This window comes from Haemaphysalis longicornis, unplaced genomic scaffold, assembly GCF_048455015.1.
Source record: "Haemaphysalis longicornis isolate Haplotype H1 unplaced genomic scaffold, Haemaphysalis longicornis Haplotype H1 scaffold_1, whole genome shotgun sequence".
Taxonomy (NCBI): Eukaryota; Metazoa; Arthropoda; class Arachnida; order Ixodida; family Ixodidae; genus Haemaphysalis; species Haemaphysalis longicornis.
Genome location: NW_027526203.1, coordinates 319,927,313 through 319,933,356, shown reverse-complemented (window position 1 = coordinate 319,933,356; position 6,044 = coordinate 319,927,313).

Here is a 6,044-nt window from a genome sequence, read left to right as displayed (position 1 = left end):
GAGACGCCCTACTTCAGCGTTTATAGACCGCGTTGCCCTAATCCACGTGCGTTCCAAGCAGAACGTGGAACCTATCTAGTGGAACCTTTCGTAACTGTCGCTGGTTGATTTCTTAAAATGGCGCCAGAAGCTATAGTGGCGCGGGCGACAGCAGGCGATGGCGGAGTGAATTTTTTTTCTGCAGTTGATGAAGTATTTAATTTCGAAAAAATCAAGCATGTATGATTTTTTATAAAGAAACGCTGCAAATATCACTTCTGTATTAATTTGTTGTCTTCTTCTTTTTCAACAATGTTGACAAGTATGAACCTTACACCGGACTTAGACGGGTAGATTTAGGTGTGACTCTAAAAGACGATTGCGCAGGCCTTGTTTTACTATGGCCGGGTGGCTGAATCGAGTCACAGACAGACGGACAGACTGACAGACAGACAGACAGACAGACCAAAATTTCTGGGTTTAAGTAGCCAAGAAAGACTATCGTCTTTAAAAGTTTTGTCTCTTGCAAGACGCGCCAGCAGAGGCGTCGCGCCAGAGGGCAAAAAGCGGCACTATCTGCAGGCGCTCGAGGAGAAAAGGGGTCTGCGTGCTTGCCAGTGACATGTACAGAACGCACGTTCAAGGCTGAGCACCTTCAAGGCCTGACCGACACGCGCCAGGAGCGGCGCATCACTGCATACCGCTACGAGGAGACCAAGCTGCCGCTCAAGCGATCGAACGACTTTCTGGGCTGGCCACGCCAGCGTCGTCCCAAAAGAAACGTACTAGAGGGTCACGCCGAAACAGATCAAGGCGCGACGCCAGCTGGAGAAGCTGTCGAGCAGCCAGCAAGTTTGGGGTGCAGTGCAGCGCTGGGTCCTATCGCGGCCGACGCGAACGTTGCGGGCGCGGGAGGATCTTAAATTTCCCTCTGGGTATCCGCCATAATCTTCAACATCGTGCAAAGAATGCCGGTTCCATTGAACCTGTTATCTGCGTACCGAGCAGCCATAGACCCTGTCTTTGCGCCTTTCTTAGGGTGCCAAGAGTCGGCATGCAAACATGCATGGTTATCGCGGCGATTTAGCCGGGAATATAGTTCTTGCAGGAAATATGGCAAAATTCTAACACATACAGGTAAAAAGAGAAGCAAAAACTAAAGCCGACCGGAAATTGCCATTCCACATATGTTGTGGGCGACAGTGCAAACGGCGCTAAGCTGAAATCCAGCTCTAGGAGTTGCGAACAATTTTAACCTTTATTACGACCAAAGCCTTATGTGTCCCATGAGGCGAAAAGCCCGGCGTTGTGAGCAGTCAATGGTCACAAAATTCCTGTGCACACGCAGAACACGTCTTTCGGGCCAAGGGCTACTAAGAGGAGAAACGAAACACATATAACTAAAGCGAGTGTGATCGAACTTTCCGTGGCTCCACGAGCGGGCGTGACTCCTGGCTCTATAACGCGCATGGGGAAGCAGTCAGTTGCCTGGTATTCGTAGGAGTCCTGCCCTCCAAGTGGTTACCTTTGTACCTCGGCATAAAAAGTGCTTTGATTTCGGGTGTACCGCGAGTTTCTATGTAGGGCAAGCGTGGTCAACCCCATAAGTACGCCGAAATGGCGTACTTGCGTTCATTAGGCTTACGATATCAACGTAAGCCATACTGATTTCGCATTGGGACTAAGGAGACTAAAGTGCCCCGAAGGACTTTTCTCAGAAGGAGTGCTAATAATGTGAAACGTTGTTTTCACTGGAAGTGCGAAGAACCTTCACCGTTATTTTGAGGAGGAGTGCGATTAGCGACAGCAGTTTAGGCGAAATCCTCAGGTGCCCAATTATGCGTAACAGGCGTTGTTGTGTTGTCATTATAATTGTCGTCCCGTACAAAAAAACGGCCGCCGCTGTAAAGAGTATATCAAAAACACATTTTAAATAATATAGGGTTTAAACACGGGTCTCCAAAATGGGAGCTTTGTGCTTTTGCATTTCGCTAAGTCCGCACATAGGCAGCGGGAGAACAAAATTTAGAATAGTGTGTAACGTGAGGCACTTGAGCGTGATGGCACGTGAGTAATACAGGGGTGCCACAGCAGCGCTGAACTCTGATCCTGGGGAAGCTGTGGCTTTTGTTACCGCTCTGCTTCTTGAATTAATTTCTCAAAATGACAAAGAGACGAAAGCAAAGAGTGTTTTTTTTTTGCCGCAGGGGATAGATAAATGCTCTTTGCTTTCGTTTCTTCGTTATATTGAGTGAATTATTTAAAAGAAAGAATGAAAGTGCACACGATGTAACATTAATGAAGCCTGTCGAAGTACTTCGCTCCAAAAGGCAAAGGAACGAAAGCGAAGAAAGAGACAGAATTGCAATAGAGCAGTAAATAAGTCTTCGATGAGTGTCATCAGTCTTTGCCTTCAAAGAACATGAGCAGACTTCAGTTTCTGGGTAATTTTCCGCTCCTCATTTTGCGCTCCTCATGGGCTGCTATCGGCACACGTTTTGAAGTCGTTTGGATGATTCAGAAGAAGCCGGCAGTGCTTCAGCCACCATGTTACTCTATTGTTTTCATCAATCCTCAAAGAACAATGCGCGAAGACGATGAAAAGTGATGACTGTATTATGCTACAAGGAAGCATGCCGGCTGCGAAATTGATGCTTAGCAATTCGACATAAACGTTCCTCAGCGAGCCGCTTCTAGTTCGGAAAAACAGCATCCTGAGGGACCTTCCGCAAGGTTGGTTATGCACCGCATGTCTTACATGTGTTTTGGGCACTGAATTAACTGCTTTTTTACATTTTTGCCTCAATTGGATGTTATATGTACGCCACCATCGATGCTCTCAAGTGGGAGGGGTCGTATTGTAAAGAAAAGAAACCGGCCAAGCTTCGTCCTCAAAACAGAGACACAACGCAGACATTACAGTTTTTTGCAACTGTTGATCTATAGGCTACTAGATATGCTGTTTCATCATGGGGGTCTCTCATCAATCTTGCCGACCTACGCACACCATCCTTTATTTTGAAAAAAAAAAAAAAAAACACGAGGCACAATACAGTGCGGCAACCAACTCAGCAGACAACGCTCTCGGTCCCGACCATGGTTGAATGATATCTGGTGTCACTGGCGATGACATTTCTGAAAAAAATCGAGTTGCGTGTGAAACTGTTCGAGCAACTCGGATATAATGACGAAACCTGCAATACCATATAGTCAACAAAACAAAACCAAAAGATCCCAGACGGCTTTCCGAAAGTGATAGGAACTACAGCAACAGCTTTTGACGTATGTACAGCTATGCGATTACGATGATTCTTGGAGGGCAACAATCCACGAGGTACTCTCTAAGCAAGACAAGGATCCTCCGTGAGAATGGGCCCTGCGTGTTAAATGCGGGCATTCGCCTGGGGCAGATAGTTCCCGCCATAAACTAGTCAGGTATTGGCGTTGGCAGTTTTTTTCGGCCCCGTGAGGATACTTGTCATGCGTGTGCGTTAGAATTGGTCTGGAGCAGCAACAGCACGCATTTCTGGTGTTCGTAATTCCTCTCGCGCAGAAATATACATACGAGCCATGATGAGTTGTTCTATGCCCCGTAGGACTTAAAAGAGGCCCCCCAAACATACATCGCAATCATACATCGTTATCAGCGGAAACCAGTGCCCGAGTGGTTATGCCAGTAGCCCGAACTGAAAATTACAACGCCCAACTCCAGTGCGTCTGAAGCAGGATACATACCCAATCCGCGTCGATTCTTTGCTGAAATAAAAAATGTGATAAGTGCCGTGTATTTTCATTTTTCAAGCTTTATCGAGGGTTTATAATGTCCAGGAGGCAGAGGACGAATCACCATGGCTTGTAGCTTTTGCTGCAAGTGAACGCGGCAGCGCAAATGCTTTAAATCCTCAGGGAACATAAATATGCTTACGCACTTTGAAGGCGAAAGACTTATCAAGCACTTCTTTACTGCTGCAGCGTCTCCTCCTTCGCTTTCGTTCCATAGTCCTTTGGCACGAATTACTTCGACAGGCTTCATTACTCCCACATCGTGTTTGCCTCTTTTTCTTCGGTTTCGTTTCATCGTATTTTGGCGCGAGTTACTCAAAAGAGCGATTGTTTGCACTTTACGCCACAGCTTCCCCCGGATCAGAGTTCTCCGAGGCAGGCGTGCTCCTCTTCTACTCACTTGAGGCAGCGTTCACCTGTCACGCGGCACGAACTGTAGGCTAACTTTTGTCAACGTGCTGTGGTAGTGCGGAAGTGACGCACTGGGCTCCCTTCTCTGAGCACGCCGGCTGAATTCTTTCACGAACAAAAATGTGTTTTAAGTGCACAGCACTTTAGGGGCTTAACTTGTCGGTCGTAGCTCGATCACTGGACCCAAGTAGAGCCACGCGGCGTTCCGTCGTCGCGGCGTAACCCACAGGCTTTGAAAGGCAAGCGGTTTATGTAGTCATAAGCGTTCGAAACTCGTGAACCGCTGGCGATTGTCATAGATCTCCCCGTTGTTTTGTGCAACGAAAACTGCAGGAATATTTGGGGTAAAATATACGTAATTAGGCACGCCCGCGTTCTATAGTAAGGAACGCTCGTTGGATTGGTTTTTACGATAGTAAGCAAAAAAACAAATATGGCAGTGCAACGCCGGCACGAGCGGGAGGAAAAGCAAGCACAAAAAGAGCAGAACTCCCGCTTGCGCAGTTTCAGGCAGTGGGCGCGTGAGCACTGCGTAGGCGGGAAATTTGAATTGCATTAATTGGTGGTAGCAGCGTGCGGATAACGGCGCCACAGACTATAATGGCGAATCACTGCTCTGCACTTCCAACAGCTTTTACATTGACTGGAACGGCTTTAATTTTTTAACAACTCGTTGCTGCGGCAGCGATTTTCCGCGCGCACAACCGCGCCAAAAGATTTTTACACCATGGGCGCTGAAGGCTTTCACCTTAAAAAAAAAAACTCCCAAGCATTTCCCCGAGGGTGAACATGGTTAAGTGCGAATGCACGGGGTGATGCTATGAGGGGGAGTAAAGTTAAAATCCGTTGGCATTCGCCCGTGAGCGCGCGCGAGCCGACCCACGGAGGTCTGGCAGTTTATCGCTGCATATATAGGGGGGTACGCCGCGCCGAGCGCGCCGAGCCAGGTGGCTGAGAGAGGAGGCGAGCGCAAGGGGAGAGGGACAGCGGCGCACGGCAGCTGCAGCCGAGCGAGGGGGAGAGGAGAGAGTGTGACGTCACGGTGGAGAGAGAGGCGCGCGGCAGCTGCTGGGGAGAGGAGGCGCGCTGTGACGTCATACCATGACGTCACGGCGCGAGGAGCGGTGCGGGGAGCGGCGCGCACCCGCGCAGCCACGGCGAGAAGGCGGAGCGAGCGCGGTCACGTGGTGAAGTGACGTCACCGCGCCGTTGCTACCGACGCTCCTCTCCGCTCCACGCCGTTGCTAGGGAGAGGAGGACTGCGGACGCCGCCGCCGCCGCCGCCGCCGCCGGCGGTGGAAGGTTTGGGGTCGCTTATAAAGTGCATTCGCACTTAAAAAACGTCTGTGTTCGCATGGGAATTGAATCCGGGTCTCGAGTTGCCAGCGACGAAACAAAATTTAGCCTAGTGCATGCCGCGTGACAGGTGAAAGTGACGGCTCGTGTGCGTAACAGGAGCGCGCCTGCTACGGATAACTCTGATTAAGGGGAAGCGGTGGTGTAAAGTGTCGGCAGTCGGCCTGTTCAAGTGATTCGCGCCGAAGGACACATAAACCGAAGCTAAAAAAGAGATGCCGACAGGATGCAGCAGTAAACAAGTCTCTGATAAGCATCACCAGGCTTCCGCCTTCAAAGCACGTAAGCAGACTTAGGTTCCCAGAGGAAATTTTTATTTATGCTTTACAGTGGCGACCATTTTCTGTGCGAACAGCCACAAAAACGCCGGTTTTCCGCACAGTGGGGTCCTTAGGCTACCGCCTTAAAATGTAGTTGTTTTCCCATGGCCCATGTTCCCATACTCACAAATGACGCACACGTACGCGGGAGGATAGTTGAAAAAGGCCAAGACAAACCGTCACTATAGATAGACC